The sequence below is a fragment of the Eptesicus fuscus genome, chromosome 5 (genome assembly GCF_027574615.1).
Source record: "Eptesicus fuscus isolate TK198812 chromosome 5, DD_ASM_mEF_20220401, whole genome shotgun sequence".
NCBI classification, from domain to species: domain Eukaryota; kingdom Metazoa; phylum Chordata; class Mammalia; order Chiroptera; family Vespertilionidae; genus Eptesicus; species Eptesicus fuscus.
The window spans coordinates 13,654,718-13,674,015 of NC_072477.1; the positions used below are offsets into that span (position 1 = coordinate 13,654,718).

Consider the following 19,298-nt stretch of genomic DNA (forward strand, 5'->3'; position numbering starts at 1 on the left):
ATCAGAAAGTAAAATTATATACCCCAAATAAAAATTAATAGAAACACTAGTTACAGAAATGGAAAGAATTATTATGAAAAATGGTTCCCATCTTCAGTTTCTCACTTCATACTATGTTTTCTCTCTGACAATAATTATATTAGGTATTCGGTTATTCCATTAGGGTCTATTGAAATCTTAAATAAACTAAATCTCTTCTGTATTTTAGGGCAGAATAACTATACATATTTACCCATGCCATGCATTTGTCCATGCATGCATGCATTCATCCATCCACTGATTAAAGAATTTAGAATTCAGTGGTAATTAACCCCTCCATCCTTTCTCATTAAACAGAACAAGTGGACTCTATTGCTATCACGTGGGCTTTAGAGTAAAATCATGGAGTGACAAGAAAAAAGGAAACATTTCCTTATTTTAAATTAATCCCCTATAAATGTCATTTGGAGAAGGGTAAGAGATAATATAAGCAGAAAAGGAGATTCTGAAAGGTTATTTCTACAAGTGGCATGCCTGTGCACTTCTTAAGCTTCTCCCCAACTGTCACTTCCCAATTTTCCAAACAACCCCATTGTTTATAGCATTTCAGTTATAACCTAATGTTTCTGTTCACATTCCACAAGAGCCAACTATCACTCCTCCACCAAGAACGTGCTCTGAATTTTGAAGACAGAAGATAAAGGGACTTCAAGTTTAAATCCCTTCATCTTTCTTGTTAGGAGTCAGAATCAAACCCAACTACCAGTTAAAATAGGAATGTCTCTCTAGATTTCATTATTTACAAGTCTCTCCATCACTTAAAGACAACGAATTACCTGAATACCCATTTTCTATTTGCTAAATATTTTCATAAAAATTTTATTAATTACTTAGAAATACAGAACCATGAAGAAGGAAGGAGCAAGAAAACCCAGCTTGTTTTGCATGCCTATTGTAAGGACCAAATTTAAGCTAAACCATCCAGATAATTTTCTTTGTTCTTTTAAAAATTGCTAATGATGGCAATGTTACAATTTCCCCATGAAAACCATTCTAGATTTCCAAAGTATTTAATACAAGATCAATATTTCCACACATAGAAAAATATAATCAAGGGGAATCTCTAATATCTGTCTGTTAAAGGAGGAAAAATAATGTTCTATATATCCTTCTTTTTTGGGGAAAATATATTTACTTTTAACATAAAATGTGTAAAGGGGTTTCTTATTGTTATTTTATTGTATTTATCTTTATTGTTGATAGTATTACAGATGTCCCCCTTTTTTCCCCATTTTCCCCCTCTTCCCTACTCCAGTCATCCCCTCCCCAGGCCTTCACCCCACTATTGTCTGTGTCCATGGGTTATACATATATGCATATAAGTTCTTTGGTTGATCTCTTCCCTCCTCACCCTCCCTCCTCACCCCCTCATTCCCTTTGAGGATCCTCAGTCTGTTGCATGCTTCCATGTCTCTGCATCTATTTTGTTCATCAGTTTATTTTGTTCATTAGATTCCACATATGAGTGAGATCATGTGATACTTGTCTTTCTCTGACTGACTTATTTCACTTAGCATAATACTCTCCAGGTCCCCTCCATGCTGTCTCAAAGAGTAAGAGATCCTTCTTTTTTACAGCTATATATATTTCATTATCTTACAACATTGTGTTTCCAGACTATGGATAAGCCTTAAACTGACATCTAGATTAAGGATAAAACAACACTGACTTTTTACCAGAAAAGAAGCCCATAAATATAATTGTGCATGACTGGGGGTTTTGATATGCAAAACACCTTCATCACTTTCGATGACACTAATATTATGCAGAAAAAGAAAAAAAAATACTCATTAGCCAATTATAATTACATCAGTCATTCATGCTAAATGAAATGTGGCTCATATCACTTCATTTTTTCCACTATGTGCTCTGCATTAAAAGGATTTACTGGATTTGCCTTTTTGCTCCCCTTTGTAATGGCTTTTGCTTATTGTTCACCTGGTTCCTAACAGACATTCCCTAGGGTTCTCTCAGAGTAAATGCTCATCCTTAGAAGCTCTTACTTGAGAATTTCACCTAGTGGAAACACTCACAGCATTGTCCCCGTAGAATATATCATGAGCGTTGCAATTTTCATGTTTATAAGTGACAAGCTAAAATTTTGTAGAAAAAAAATTCCCTTGTGCCTGGTGATAAGTCGACTCCTCTGCCGGCAGTTGTTTTTTAAGAGCACTTTCTTTGGATAATGCTTTTCTAATGATCCATGATACCCACTGTTTTTTGAGGGGACTTCTGGAAAGATTGCCTTTTTTTTTTCCCCTAGGAAGAGAAATGATTGTAAGAGTTCTTCAACAGTGAGTGTCCTAATTGAGACAGAGTGACGACTCTTTCTGGGGTAGCCAATCCTCCTCTGGCCCCCAGAAATAAATGTTGTTATGGAGAAATCGGGCAAAAGGCACCCTGGCTCTACAGAGAGCTCCTTTAGAGAAATAGTGACATAGTTTTATAGAACTGCCTTCTACATGCAGGAGAAAAAACTGCCATTTATAAACCACAGCATTCATATTATTTCAATTTGGAGGGAAAAGAGGAAAGGAGCCAATGCGTACGAGTACTTGATGTGTGGCGGGCATCACCTAATCTATTCGTCACAGCGATGCTATGAGATGCGTATTACTTTTCCTCTATTTAAAACTTGAGGAAGCAGACAAAAAAAGACGAAGAAACATGCTTAAGTTACCCTGGCTTGTGGAGGCAGAACAAATCCGGTCCGTCTGAATCCAAACCCCTTGGACTTTATATCTCCCCCACTCTGCATCTTCCTGCAGATCCCCTTTTAAAGGAAGACTGTTATGGAGATGATAAAAAGCAAATGATTGTTGTATTTTTGAAAACATCCAGATGTCTTCCAAGATTCCAACAAGCGAGAGTCAATGGTTTTGCAGTACTGCAAGCATCTCTCTCTATCAAACCACTAATTCTTGCTATCAAGCCTCAGTTATAAGAATCCAATTCAACATAATCAAGTTCTAATGCCTGTGATTATTTCTGTTTGCTCTTGCCTCAAGGCCTGGAAAGACTACAGGTTTTACAAATATAAACAGAGGGCTCATGATGCTGTTGGAATGTTCCACCTTCCTGTTTTCAAAGCCAGGGCACGCTGCTTCCACACAGGATTCCACAGAGGGAACAAAGGGAGCTTCTATCAGGCAACTCTACAATGCAAATACATGAGTTGTTTGTGCAAACTTTGTTAATGTTCATTTGCTCAATATTTAAAATCGGGTGGGAGGTAGTATAGAGAGGAGACATAGATTTGTGCTAGTATGTATGTTTCATAGAGGGAGGTTGGGGTCAGATCCAGTTCAGTTTAGCTCCTGGGACATGTATTGGGCATGGCTTTTGCCCTAAATGAGCTCACAGACAGTGGAGACAAAGTATTTGGTACAATGTTTCACCACCTTTGGACCACTACAAAGGTAAAAGTAAGGACACATCCTAAATTTAGTTCCTAAGAGGAGATTAACTTTCGGGTGGGGAGATTAGGAAAAGCCATGGAAGGGAAGGCCTTGAGTGTCCAGCTAAGAAGTTCAGACTTGACCCTGTAAATTATGGAGAGTAATCTCATCAGCACAGGACTAGGGAAGAGGAATGGAACTATTGTGTGAAGGTCAGAGGTGGGAAACCACACATGGGCTTAACTACCATGGATTCAACAGAACCAACTTTAAAGGGCAAGAACGGAATTTTTTAAAGAGGCATAAATCGAGGAATGGAACAGCTGAAAATGAATGCGAGAGTAATCAAAATGACTCAAAGTGGTAGTTCCAGACAGCATATTTATTGGAGAAATATAAGCAGAATGGGACCTGGTTAGAAATAATTACCTCATACCAACACTGGAGCCCAACCGAAAATTCAAGTGAGTTCAGTATTCAGAGTAGAGAGGGAAGAGTAACACTGGGTAACAAGCGGTCCTTCACAGATGCATGTGGTCCAGGCAAACCAGGAGCCATTTCCAGTAAGAGTGACACTGGCGTGTGTAGGTTTCTTCCACGTGGCCTGATCACGTCTCCCTTGCAAATTGCAGAGAGCAAATGTTTTGGTTCCACCCAATTCAGCTAGATACCCATTGTCATAGACAGATACACCACAGAATTCACCTGAGGGCCAAACAGAGCTGGTTTTTTCATGTGGTCTTGGAGCTGGCTGGCTATGGAGCCATTCCCCAAACTGCTACCACACCGGGGCAGAGCCTGCTTTCATAAACAACCACATCAGTGAGCCCACCAAGACTGGCCTACATCAGCAGTAATCTTATGCCACCCCATCCACAGTTGCCTCATGACAGATCCTGGGCAAACGGTGACAAAAAGATGTAGAAATAACAATAGCCACGGTCTAGCTGCCTCAGGGGAAATGAAGGAACTAAGAAATAAATCACTTAATTTAGACAGGATCGATAATATTTACATGGAACTAGAAAAGACCAATAATTGGAGGGCCTCAGTTATAATCTCTGAATTCATAAAATACAACCTTGACACATACAGGGATGAATGCATCAACAGAAAGTGGGAAAAGGGAGTGACGGTCAAAAATCAAATTCAACAGAGTAAACACTCACAGGCACATACTGTGCTTCTTTTTGAATTATCAATGTGGAACAACAGCCTTCTCCAGCCCATCTATGGGTCATTTTTTCACCCAATAAAGTCTACTGCCTGAGCAACTATACAGATTTAGAAAAGAAGAGAATCTGACCTATTTATAACACAGCCAATTCTCCATTATTTCCAAGCTCTCAGAGGCCATTCGCTTTATGTTATTATCTGACCTCTGGCCATTCCATTGTCCATTATCACCTCCACAGGGAAAAATAGGTGCATCTCAAATCCATCCATTTAACTTTTTATTAGTAGTGCTGGTAAAAGGGTAAAGGCAAAAAATGCAAGTGTTCTCTACAATAAATGCTTTCCTCAATCATTAGGCATTTATCCACAGCTTTCGTTAATACTGAAAACATGCTGAAAAGTTGTCAGTCACACTTTATTTTGAAAATTGTAGTTCTTCTTGCTTCTCATTTTACATAACTAAATTGAGAGACCCAAGAATATTTTTTGATCTGAAATGGCGAAGAGCAAATCATGACTTTTTAGATTATTACCCCTCAAAAAGTCAATATAAAATGCTGGACCACAGCTTATGCATGGACAGTGAGCAATCACCCTGAATTTGATTTTAGGACATGAGAAAATAAATTTAGAGTTGATTTTGGAAATTAGCCAGTGCTCACCTATCCTATAAAGATAATTAACAATAGCTACAAAGTAAGATAAGCAACCTCAGGCAATTTTCTCCACTTTAGTTTCCCTGTGTGTAAAATGGGGTTACTTGTATGCATGCTTTTAACCAATGGACACAAACTTGGGGGAAGGGAGGAGGGCATGTGCTGGGGGTGAGGGCGGTCGGGGAGAGGTCAATGGAGAAAAAAAAAAGATTTATGTAATACTTTAAACAATAAAGAAATTAAAAAAATAAATTCTAATAAATAAAAATTAAATATTAAAAAATATTAAAGCCTACTTTATAGGCTTTTTGTGAATATTTAAATGTGATAATATACATAAACTGCATAAATAGTACTCTACATAAACCTTATCTATGATCAATATCATTAATTTACTGACAATTATTATTATTATTATTCCTTCTGGATGCGAATGTGGCCTTGCTGATACTCAGTATGATTCAAGAATTGGGAGACACTGTTTCTAACCATTCCTATAAATTATCATAATAAGACCTTCTGGGGTTGTGTTGTAAGTCTCCAGTACTAAAGCATAGTCACTTATCAAAATCATCTCATACGTTACTCCATGTGTTTCCTATTGGCATGGAAAGAGTTGCCAACATATAGACAGCCCAGAGGGCACAAAGGGTTAAAGTAGGGGCATATCAAAATATGTTTCACCATAATCTACTCTTTTTTGCCACTGAAAATTTTGCTGAAAGAAGAGGCGAAGAGTATACTTACAGGTGCACATCCCTCCCACCCCCCTCCCCCTGCCCCGCATGAATGTAAATCACCTCTGTCCATCATTGATAATCTACCATGAAAGTGGCAAGGTGGTATTAGAATGTTCTTTTGGTGAACAAGAAGGAATTAAAGTCCAACTCTGTCACCATCAGGATCACATAAAACCCTAAAAGTTTACAACTGACTGTAACTTCGCATGATCTTTGCTGTAGTGAATGTCAAATCATAAAGACTAAGGAGAATCCTGCTTTGTGGAGACAGTCATTAGGGGGTTATCATTTCTAGCTTTCTTTTCTCCTCTCTGAGGGGCCCTGGCTCCTCAGATATCTCCATCAGGAAATAATGTGCCTAGGATAAAATAAAGAAAATAAAAACACAGAGCAAAAGAAAGAAAAGAAAAAAAGAACTGCATCCATTTTTCACAAGTCCTAGGCTCTCTTTAATCATGCCAAGATACACAAAGTTAATGTGATGAGGTGAATGTCTCATTCTATGTAAATCACATCTGCATGAATATCTACTTAACCGGTGGCTTTACTTGGTGCCAAGAAAGATCACCCAGCAAAATGATTCCTTCTTTAAACAGATCTTCCAGTGTGGCATCTGAATTGCCTCATGGGTGGTTTGGAGGGCTTGACACTGATCTGGGTTGGGTTAAGCGGCAGGCATTTGCCTGACAAACCTGCTTAGAGTGAGGTAGAAAGGTGGAGGGTGTATATTTTTCCCCTCGATATGGGAAGACAAAAGCACTTCTGAGGAAGCACTCCCTATCACTAGATTATGAATCTCCTTGTCTTCCAGGATTGGCCAACACAATTATTCACTCAATTACATCTGTGCAGAACCTGCTGCACTGGGCACTATTGTGCACACTGGGGAGACAGAATAAATGAGCCACGGTTCTTGGAATCTAATGGGAAAGACGGACATGTGAACACAAACAGTGCAATACAACACAAACAGGGAACTAATAAAGGTACAAACAAAATGCTGTAGAAGCCCAGAGAAGGGAATTATTAATTTTGACCAGGAGGGAAGGTGACATTCATGAGATCTTAAAGGAAAAGAGTCTGCCAAATGGAGAGTAAGCAAGTAATGTTCTACACAAAGGCTAAACAACCTAGGGAATGCTAAATATGAAGAAGAATATGCTTTACTGTCCTTGGAACATGGATACACAGGACAGGTGCCTGAGAATGAGGCCTGAGTGAAGGATTGACATCAGAGTGTCATAGATCTCACATGTTATGATAAGTTTGGACGGACTTTGTATAGGTGGACAGGAAATAAGGTAATTTCTAAAATTTGTCTGTTTTAGAAATTAACTCTAGGGACACCAAGAACAATGTGGCCAGTACAATAGTTTAGGAGATACTGATGGATGATGGAAAGACCATACAAAAGGCCGTGGCTACCAAGGGCGAAGTCAGCTCTGATATTTGGCCCCTTTGAAGGTTCTTTCCTAGGAGAATTGGGTTAAATCTAGAAATATTTCCTATGTGGCAAAATACACAGCAAAAATACTCTCAGAAATTCACAAGTGACTAGAAACCAGATGATTATAAAAGCATGGAAATTCTGGATCAGAAAAAAAATTTCTAAAAATCATCTACGTCAGTGACCGATCCTGAGCTTTTCAGCATCCACATTCCCATTCACTTATTGAATCTAGGGTTGATCATAAGATTTAAAGTCAGAATCTTCAGGCCTAGAGCTCAGGAACCTGTATTTTTAACCACTTCCTCCCATTAGTTAGGATGGATGAGTTAAGTTTGGGAAGAAAAACTTGGGCCAACCCATCAGATTTCTTGGTGATCAGGAATGAGTTCTCCTTTGAAAGAATTATCCCAAATGCCTGACAGGAAACTTAGCATGGTGCCTGGAATTCGGTGAAGGACCAACCTTGGTCAAATCCCCAGTTACAAGGGCATGACTTGAACGGATGTATGTCTTGCATTCCTTCGGGACTCAGAGATTATTAGAACAGAGTTTTAAATTCCATTGCTGTCAGCACTACTGGACTTGTTCCTTACCTATTTGGGTAAAAACATTTTAAATCATTCTCCAAAGAATTTTAATCTCTCTTACTGTTCCAGAGAAACAAAACAAGGTCTTATTGTTTTATGTTGGGGGAAATGTTGGTTCTGAAGCTACTTACTAAGATGTTAACAATTTACAAAATACACTCTAGCGACTGTTTCTGTTTGCTCCAATTGGATTGATTATATTATGCGATTTTTATCAGAAAAAGCTTTTGTGCTTACAGAATTGGTGGTCTGGGGCATACCTAACATCTTGTTAAACTTTTCACATTAATAAATTTACAGATTCATCATGTCAATAAAAAATTTCAATTGGAGAGTAGAATGAGAAAATTATATTATATACACATGGAATTATAATAATAAAAAATAACCCCAGCATTATGTATCGTTGCCAGTGCTGAGCACTGCATTTGTTCAGATGTATCTGCCATACAAGCAGTAAAAAGCTCCTTTACATAAATTCATTGAAAATTATTTTCTGAAACAAATATTTTCACACTGAACTGATAACCCCAAAGCATCTATCATTAAACAAGCCAGGTATCATCTTGATCTAAGCACAGAATAAGAATTATAGAAACATAATAACAATTTACATGTTAATCTTCTACAATAAAATATTTTTATGACTCTGCCAAGAGTCATGTATGAGATGAATTGTGTGAAGAAAGTGTTTAGCATCCATTCTGATAAATATCTCTGAACAGTAGCAAAGACATAATAACCACATCTCACTATGCCTAGTGTCACAGTCTAGATCAGAACTTGCAGCAAAGCGGCATGTGTGGGTCACCTGCAGAAGGGTGCATGGAGATGAGTGGGGGTGCATGGAGAAGCACCCCTTAAATGCCAAAGGCAATGCTTTCAAAAACACCTACTGTTGTCCGGCCGGCATGGCTCAGTAGTTGAGCATTAACCTATGAACCAGGTCACAGTTCGATTCCCAATCAGGGCACATGCCTGGGATGCAGGCTGGATCCCCAGTTTGGGTGTGCAGGAGGCAGCTGCTCCATGATTATCTCTCATCATTGATGTCTCTCCCTCTCCCTCTCCCTTCCTCTCTGAAATACAAAAATATATATATTAAAAATAATAAAATAATAATAAATAAATAAAAATTTTGCCCAAGTTTACAAAATTAACAACAGCCAGCTATCCCTTTCCAAATGTAATGCTCATGTATTCCTGGCACATTTATTGGGATTGACTGCGCTGTTTTCAATCATGTATAAAACTGCAATGGAATTAGGTTTTGTGTCTCCCTCTCTCCTCACCAACCTGGGTAGACTCAAGTGGATGGATTCTACATTACCTGTTTGTTTCTCCAGTCTTTCTTTAAGCCGGGACATAGTACGTGCTAAAAATCAACTTCTAAATGAGTGAAAAAGCTTTCTTCATCATCTATTGTATGCCTTCTGCCTCTACAAGAATATTATCTCCTTCATGATTACTGAGACAGCCACACAAAACCATATTCCCTCACTGCATTTTGTGCTTTTCTTTATTTAGAGTTTCCCTAGGACCCATGTGGAAAAGAACATCTCCAATTAAAAATAATTGGGGTTATCTCATTACTCCATTATATTAGGGACATATGGGCGAAATGAGCACCACCTAGCTGAAGGGTATAACAGTCCGCCCTCCCCTTAGCATCTAAGACTTAGATTTGTGTGTGCATTTCAAAGATGCGCACACGCACACACTAACTCCCCACACACATACCTACAGATTCATCTCATTTTATTAGCAGAACTCTTCAGAGTAGTAGTAAACATTTTTCTTCTTCAAATATCATTATTCTATCATTCAGCACTGCCAGAACAAAAGGTATTCAGATTCTGTGAAAGTAATTTGTCATGTTAAAATATAGTGCTGTGGCCAGATAGTTTACAATGCACTACTAAAATACTAATCAACTTAAAAACAAAACAAAAAAAAAAAAAACAAGTATCAGAACTCTGGCAAACACAAATTAGAAACTGAAAAGAAAATTGTCAGATAGAGACTGTCATACATTCAAATCGCTGATAGGAACATTCCTTCTGACCAAGAATCATGACCCTAATCACATATTTCATAAATACACACTTCACTGGGGAGTGTTTTCTGCAGGCTTCAATTAAGCAACCTTAAACTATTAAAAATTAACCTTGACAAAGGCCTACCTGTATACAAATTAGGGAAATAAAACCAACACAGGCACTCACAGAACATTTAAATTTAAAATTGTCTCAGATTGGACAATTATAAAAATAACAACTGAACCTAATATGAAGAAATAAACTGTAAAGAATGTCCCACAAAGGTTTTGTGACACTAACAAAGTCAAAAGAAGGCCAAGCTTTGGAGATTATGTCCGTGTCAGAATAAATCAAGTCTTTCCATTTATTGGGAATGGGCCCAGGAGGTCTGCGAAACTCCTGAAAAGACAGTCTTGTGCCCTAACCTGCCTTATATTGCAAAACAAGTCTTAAAAATCATCATATATCCTATTAACGACTGTGTTTTTGCTAAAGGTAACTTGAATGGCTAAAGTATAAACCCAGCCAGAAGGGGAAATGACTTTATTTCAGGGAATGTTGATGGTTTCTTCCCAAAAGATCTTCAGTGGAATCCATTTGTGATAAATTCAATGTCCAACATCAAGCCACGCTGTCAGGAGAGGAGAGTTTGGCCCTGGCACCCAACTCACCCCATTTACCCTTGATCCTTGAAAAGAAGACTTGTATCAAAGTGGAGCCAACTCTAAAAAGGAGACAACGCGCCATTAAATGAACGGAAGAAGTGATGAAGAGGGCCATCCACACTTTACCAGCTGGGTGGTGTCCCATAGAACCCAGAAACAAAGCTCCTGGAGGGCAGGGCCTCTGCCTTGGTTACCATTTTATTTATATTAAACCTGGAATTATCCCTAGCACATGACAGTCATGATGTGATAAATGGTATCAATTTGAATAATGCCTCTTTATGGGAATATAAAACTGTACTGTTATCAAGGTATTTTCACACACATTAATCTTATCCGACCCTGGAACAACCCTGTTGAACTCCGCAGAGAGGAAATTAAGTCTCCAAGAGATTGAGTGATCCGTCCAAGGTCATAAATGTAGAAAGGAGAGTGCTGACATGAGAATGCGAGTTTTCATTATAGAAATACATCCTTTCTTTCCCCAAAAACAACCTTCCCATTGCTCATTCCCATTGCTCAATTAAGGTCCCAAGTCACAATGCCTACATCATAAAATTATCCCCCTCCAGAACAGGCAAACTTGCATCTTATATCATGTTGGAGAGGGTGAAATCCTACTGTTTAAATCTAAATATTTATAGAATTGCTGTATTTTTTTTTTTTTTACTCTTTTAATAAAAAAAAAAATCCAACTCTGATCATTTTGGGTTGTAAAAAGGAAACTTCTACGTAATAAAATGTAATGTCCATCATTTTGTATAATGTCAAATGGTTTCAAGAACTCTCCATAGCCTTAGGTAGCCTTCAACCTCTTTCTGGCTCCAATTACCCAATGAGAAGCTATGCGAGTAGGGCTTTCTCATACCAATTCCCAGAGGCAATGATGAGGAGTAAATGATATCCTCTATGTGAGAATTGGAAAATGCAAGAGAGGAGGTTCATAAATGCTAGGTATGAATGTGTTTTAAAATCAGTTTCATTCCTCAAGGCCTACACAGAATTTCCTGGAACCTCTATGCCAAATGCTTAGGCAATTTACTCTCCTATCTTTCACTTCCTCTTTATCTAATATCTATGAGGAATATTACTATTTTCTGCATTAGTTCCTTCTCCAAAATAACCGAGAGTCCTAACTCTTGAGCAAAGTGGGAGCGGAAACTATCCCAGAGGCTATTTTGACACTGGGTTTCATGAAAGTGATGCCCATAGGCAGCTGAGGCTAAGAGTGACACCAACACGTGGACCTATTTTTGGACTGATATGAGTCTAATGTTTTCCATTCAGCCACATGACCTCTGGTGACTTCCATGGGCAATAAATTTGTGAACCAATTTTAGGAGCCACTGTTGAAACAGGTTTCAGTGTTCTGAGGCCTAATAGCATCTATGAACTTTGGTACCTGATATTTTTTGATGGGTTGAAATCCAAAGCCCTAAGGTTCTTAAATGGTTCAAATAGAAGATTCTTTTATCTGTGTCTTGAAAGCTCTAATAAAGAGAACTGAAATATATAACGCATGACCTGTGACCTGGGGGGAAAGGGGACCTTTTGCCAAGTTTCTTGCACATTCTCTTAAAAGCAACCACGGAAGAAAGTGAGAAAAACAGCTCAGTTTTAATGAGCGGCTAATGGCTAGAAATACCAGATATTTATTTATTTTGTGAATGCTTAAAAAAAAAAAAAAAGCCTCAGGACTTTAACCACTAACCTTCCAGAAAATGTGTGCCCTTATTACCAGTGGAATAACTGACCAGAGTGTGAGAACCATGAATGTGGCCTTTTGACTTCCCAAATTATGCAAGGATATTTTCTTTGACCTTCCCTTATTACAGATCTGCAAAAATGACACTGCTTTGTTCAGGCGACTCGGGACACATGGTGCTGCATGCTTCTGCAGAACACATCCCACGTTAAATTAAGTTAGAGGTGGTATTTGAAAAATAAATAAATAACGGAGTTCCAATTCACTGCAAATGGTGCAGGAGGCCAGTGAGTGGGAAGCCTGCAAGAGAAGGACTTCTTTTAAAAAGATGTTTTACAGGACTTTTTCTGCATCATTAACTCTTCTGGAATCCTGAACATAACATGATGAATTTCCCTAAAGAAGTAGCTACTGTTGAATTTTGAATCACTTCAAAGACCCACAGTAGAAGAAATCAAAGAAAACCAAAAAAGACCAGTAGATGCGAAAGTCGCCAAAGGGGCTTAAAAAAAAAAAAAAAAAGCCATGAAGGTTCTAACAGATTTTGACCATGTACTGAAAATACCACTGATTATTTTGCTAATACAGTGTTTTACTGTTCCATGCGGCTGAAATAAGTCTCTGTATTCATCGGAACACAGGATATTTTTATTACAATATTTGTGTCATAGTTCTTTAAAAAGGAACATATTTTAAAGCCTTGAAAAGAATCTCTGTCTTAAAATGGTTCTTGATGTATATGTATGTGAGTGTGTGTGTGTGTTTTCCTCTACACAGATACTTCATTGGAGCTCACGTTGCTGGAAAAAAGTAAAGAAAGAAAAAAATACTGATAACTTAACTCCAATCTCCAACATGCAGTTTTTAGAAAAAAAAAAAAATTAAAATAAGCAAAGCAATTTGGAGGGTGGAGAAAAAGAAAGCTGGCTGGGGTGGTATAATGATTGTTTAACTTTAATAATAATAATTGGCCCTTTAAAAATGTCTTTTGCACAAAACCTGCCCAAGGGAAAAGAAAAGAGAAAAAAAAATCCTTAAAATCCCATATCCCCAAATACCACTACATCAAAAACCATCTGGAAAATGTCTGATAATGGTATCCGCCCTCCTAAGAAATTCAGCAAACTTTGTCTTCCATTACCATTAGAATAATCAACTCCAACTGAAATTTCAACTTGAAAACCCTGAGAAGACAAAGCTGGATTCGGAATCAGATTTTGAAGGTCTCCTTAAAATACCATCTGTTTATAGACACCCTTCTCACACCTGACTCGCCCTTGATCTTACCATAAGTTCACAGCTGAATTTAAAGACATACACACACTGCTACTATGAAATCTAGTCACCACATACATGTTCTGGGCTTGAATCAACTTTCCCTTGTTATGTAAGCACTCGGGGGCAATAAAATTTCACTGACATCTAGCAGCTTTGTGAGTCTCAAAACATTAGTCTACCTGACTGTACAACCCCTTTATTGGCAGTGGATAACACTGCTGTTTTATTTATGTTGATCATATTGTCAATGCTCCATAGAAGAGCCGTTTAGTAGCCGATTACCCTGTAACACTTTTATTGCTGTTGTTAAATATCATTACTTGCACTGAACTCTGTATTAGAAAAATCAAGTTTGAAAATCTGAATATCTGGAAAGAACTACAGAGCTGTGGGTTTTCTCCCCAGCACATAATCTGTAGATTCTGATGAGAAGAAAGAAAAACAATGAGTATTCACATCTCACAGACAGAGGTCACTAATGGACTGAATTTGAATCACTGTGGCAGTAACCACAAAGTTATTAAAGTAATCTAGTGAAAAATGAACGTGCATTGAAATTAAAGTAAAAATACCAAAAGATGATTATCCAGGAAGGTCTGACCTGAATGGAAAATAAAATGACATCACCTTGACCCTTTTTGGAATCTTTGAAACAGAGAGAGAGAGCAAAACTAAGAGCCCCTGGCTCCTTGGCTTGCTTTTTAACTTCAGACACTGCTGATCTTAGAAGCGGCAATTCTTCCTCGCAGAACACAAAGCTGAAGACTCAAACTAGATCAGAGGTTCACACGGAGTCTCTACAGTTTTAAGGCTTCTGGACTCGCACATACTTGAGCCTTTCTCGAAACCACGGCTTCAAACGGGGAAGATGTAAGGTTGCTTTAAGAAGCTATGTCTACATCCTAAATCAAACTCTCCAGCAGGCCAGAATATAAATGGAATAGGCATCAGAGGAGCTTCCAATTAGATCCAGCCGGGCCAAGTCAAACTCGGATAAGATCACATCATCTGAACCCCAGCATACAGAAAAAACCGTGACTGCCTTGGGAACTAATACCAAGGCATCCAGCGTGGTGTCACTTGGGAATCTACTTTCTTCTGTCTAAAGCAGTCCCTGAAATTTGTGAAACTAGTGAAGTGTTAAGAGGGGCATTAAAAAAAAAAAAAAAAAGGCATTCTTCCATGGTAGTTTTGTAATAGGTTCTGCTCCAGTACAGCTAGCCCAGTTCTTTTCCACAATGCCTTGTGTCCACTGTCACAGACATGGAATCCTGTTTGAAATTTCGTCTCCAGCCCCCTCCAGTCAGATATTTGCAACTCAACATGACAGTATGGTGTTGCACTGTCATCTGTGGTTGTTAGAAACCCTTAAATGGCTTAACCCTATCCTGTTTGGGGCTTTTGAGCAGGGGGAGGAAGAAAAGTGTGTTCTGGAGAGCAGTAACATTGTGGGGGAGATGAGTAACTTTTCATGGTGCATGCATTACCCGAGGATGTATTCCCTTCTAATACAGTGGCCTGTTATCTTATGGATCTGGCGCATGTTGCTTAGCGATTTTTTTTTTAAGTCCAGTTCTAACACTTTAGATGCTGAACTGAATTTTTACATGCCTACTGCAGCCACCAGATATATCCCTGGACAAATGCCAAGCTGCATTCTATTCACCTCATGTTTGGGGGATCCTTTCCCTGGAGATGTAATAAGGTCACACGGACAATATCTCCCCGAGATGGAAGCTAGCCTTCCTATTCGCTGTTGGCTGGGAGAAGTTAGACATAATAAATTTAGCAATAAGCCCAAGAGCCGGGCGGACATGCCCCAAAGCTCCCTGTGTGATGAAAGAGCCTCCCAGCTGAGCGGGTAGCAATAGATCCCGTTTGGAAGAGGCTTTGCATAGCAAATGCAGCCTGTAAAGAAATCTAATCAGCACCTTGCACTCCTGGGCGAGCATTTACACGGATTTGTGCCTTGCCCTTGATTAGCTTACTGTAAGCTTTACCAGGGGAGTCCCTCCACTAAAATTAATCAAAAGCTCTTGGAGACTGATTTCCGTTTATAAGAGAAGGCATCATGAGTTTCCAGGTGAGTTAATAATGATCCTAATAAAAAAAAAAAAAAAAAAAACTGAGAGCAGGGCAAACCTTGAGCCGCTTGGAAACTCAAAACTCGACTGGGGGAGAGGGCGAGGGGATGTTGGGGAACCCGGGGCTGGAATCCTTTCGCTCTCAGAGTGAAAGGCAGAGCTATTTTCTTAGCCTAAGTGAGGCTGCGGTTCCGGACGTCTCTCAGCTGCCCCCTCCTCAGTGCACACTCGCGACCACTCAGCGCCCCCCCCCCCCCGCACCCCGCGCACACACACACCCCAGCACTAGGACGCATCAGGCCGCCAAGGAAAAATCAAAACCTCTCTGCAACACCACCATTCACCCACACACACACACACACCCCAACACACACGCGCATTCCAAATCACATCACCAGTGGTTAGTGTTTCATCTCGCCCTTCAATCCAAATGTGACTTCTAAAGTTCCTGTTTTATGATGCCCTAAGCTGAATGGTAGGAGGTAAGCCCCCCCCCCCAGCCCCCCTCTCCCCCGCTCCAGGATGTCAAAAGGGGGAAGGATAAATGTTCCCCCTTCCTGGAAATTTTCACACAGCCCCCTCACCGCCCCCCCCCCCCCCCAATTTGCTTTCCTGCACCAGCTAAGCGCGGTAGGGGAATGCGAATGGGCACTTGTTTCTAATATGCTAAACGAGAGGGAGAGGGTCAAGGTGGGAGTGAGTGAGATCCACCCATCATTTCCCTTGATTGAAGGGAAGCCTCTCTACCCACCACATCCTAAATTCCCCAGGAGCTCTAAGATCGGGCACCAGCTGGAGCCGCGGTTCCGGATCCATTCCCAGGGGAGACTCGCCTCGCTACACAGCTGCCCCCCGGACGCCCAGAAGCGCCACGGGCCCTCTAAGGTGACTGTAGATCTCCCGGCGCCAGGTGCCCACGCCCGGGATGGGATCTTGAACTTCGCCTCCCACTTACTTTCAGCCAGACCTGGCGAGCGACAGAAAAGGCGCTGGGAGGGAGCCGGCGCCCAGCGGGGGGGACGCGGGGAGAGAGGGTTGGGGGCGCCCGTTACCTGCAGAGGTTTGCGAGGTATCCTTTTGGCCTGCTGGTAATCCCGCTCAGCGCCGCGTCCTCCCCCAGATCCAAACTTTTGCCCGGTCCTCCGGCTGGAGGCGGCGACGACCGTGGCGGCTGCGGGAGCCCGGCCCTGTCGCCCGCAGCGTCGGGGCGCGGGGATGCGGAGGCCGGAGCCTCAGAGAGCGGCTCGAGCGTCCCCGCAGCCGGCTGGCGCCCGGGAGCCCCGCTCGCCTCGCTAGCTCTCGCCTTTCTCCCCTACCGAGCCGCGGCATCGTCTTCCCCCGTCCTCCGCCACCTCCGCCTGCAGGGCTCGGGCATGCCACTTTCTCTGGGCTCCGGCCGCCGGGCCCCCGCCTCCTCGGCTCCTCCGCCTCCCCCTCTCCGCCTCAGCCCAGCCAACCGGTCCCGAAAGAAAGAGGGCGAGCGGAGAAGGCGGTGATTAGCAGCCCCGTAGGGTCGGGGGATCCTCGGAGAAGGAGGACCCCGGGGGGGGCGTCTGGAGAGCCGGGAGGGCGGGCCTCCGACGCCCGGGTGCCGACTGCGCGGACCCCAGCGTGGGGCGCTGGCGCGTGGCTCTCTCCGAGTGCCGCGCCGGTCCCGCGCGGGGCTGGAGGCTGCTCCGACCTCACTGCTGCCTGGATCCGACGCGGCCGGGCTTTGTAGGCGCTGCGGCCCCCACACCCACCCCTCCTGACACCCCCGGGAGATGTTTACAGTAATGAATTCACGGGATCGCCTCTGCCGCTCCCGCGCCCCTCCTCTCCCCCGTCCCCAGCTCTCTGGCGCGCTCCCCTCCTGGAGCCGTCTTGCCTTCGCTCCCTCCCTCCTCCCTCCCTCTCGAAGTCCCTCCCACATTTCTGGTTTAAAGAATGCTTGGGAGGCGCGGCCGCAACCCAAAGCTTTCCAAGAGGCAAAGACTAAGCTCTTAACCCTGTCCTCCCTGAAGAGAGTTGCAGAGCGCCAGGCGAGCCCCAGGATGCCACTGTGACCAAGCACGCCTCCTTCTCCTCTCTCTCTCTCTCTCTCTCTCTCTCTCTCTCTCTCTCTCTCTCTCTGCCCTGCACCATCCCCCCTGCCCCCCAACTGTTCGGGATCGTGCCACCACCAGAACGCTGAACGTCAATTTCCCCCACCTGCCCGCTGGGCGTTGTACTTCCAAGCCAGAGGGTCTATTACTTAGACGCCCCGGGAAATGATGGAAACGACAGATTAGAGGGTAAAAATATTACAAGTCTCTCAACCAAAATGGCGTTATGTCAAATGCAAGCAATCTTGGTGATTTGCCCCCACCCCCCCTACACCTCATCAATCGTTCCCTGATCCCGGACCTCCTTCAATAACTTTAATTGGTAATATAATCCAAAATGAAATATGGTTATCCTCAACACCCCATGTTCTGCCTTCACCTTGGCCGCTGGAAAGAGCGTTGCTCACTTTGCCCGTAGATGACAAGGGACAAGCACATTCGGCCTCAAAAGATTTAGGAAACGGGCTTGACAGCTAACGAAGCCTGATTTGTAAGCAGGCGACGTATCCACTCGCAGTCTCTCGGTAAAGGTTAGAGAGTAACGTAAGAAAACCAGGTGCCGCTTCTCTTTCTTGGGGTGGGAAAGGGGGTTCTGGTTTCCCCCTCTCATTGCATCGCCGCTGCTCCGGCCTCCGGTAAGTTGCTGTCATGTTCTAACAAGTCTGTAGAGAGGCAGAATCTGAACGGAAGAGGGAGAGCGAGCTCGCGCCAACCGCTGGGCTGCGCTCCGACGCGCGCCGTCGGTGGGGCCAGGCCAGGAGCACCCATGAGCTTGAACCTGGCTCGGGACCAACTCCCTAGGGAGCCTCTCAGCTAGCGTCGCAGAAGAGTTTGGGCAGAGGCGGTGGCCGCGACCCAGTCGGGATGATTTCCCCGTCCTCCGTTCACAGCCTGAGTCACTTGGCACCACTTTGCCAATTGTTTTTATTTCCTTCGCATCCCCGATGGGTCTACCGCCTTCACGTATCTGAGCGCCTGAATTGTGTTAAGACGACTTGGAAAAATGCCCGCTTTGCCTCCCAAGCACAAGCCACGCACAGATCCACCCAGACGCACGCCCGAGACGCACGCCGGCACCTAAGCACACACCACCCGGGTTCGTGCCCGCTAATCGCTGCTCTTGCTGCGTTTTGCAAAGGTGGCTAGGAGAATTTTTAGCCTGACTTCTACAGAGCCGCTCTTCTCCCCAAACTCAGTGTGTGACTAATGTCCGGAGGAGGAGGAGGAGGAGGAGGGGCATGGCTGGGGGAGTTAATTGAACTAGGACAGACACTCAGTGCCATCTTGCCAGGAGGTGCCAGGAGCGACCACACCAGCAGTGGCCTCCGCCTCCACCAGCAGCTTCCGCCGGTCGGGTCCGGAGGGAGCTCTAAAAGCTTCAGGAGTTTCCCCGGTAC

The 19,298-nt window shown here is 42.5% G+C and overlaps 1 long non-coding RNA gene across 2 annotated transcripts; it reads right to left on the bottom strand.

Annotated features, from left to right (window-relative positions):
• Positions 1-3,827: 3,827 nt before the first annotated feature.
• On the bottom strand, positions 3,828-17,517 carry LOC129149104 (uncharacterized). Of its 2 annotated transcripts, none has more exons than XR_008556056.1 (3): positions 16,870-17,517; positions 9,787-9,902; positions 3,828-4,055 (listed from the first exon to the last, which is right to left on the bottom strand). It is a non-coding gene; the product is annotated as an uncharacterized LOC129149104 (long non-coding RNA). The 2 variants fall into 2 exon arrangements; XR_008556057.1 differs by lacking the exon at positions 3,828-4,055 and adding an exon at positions 7,924-8,052.
• Positions 17,518-19,298: the final 1,781 nt, after the last annotated feature.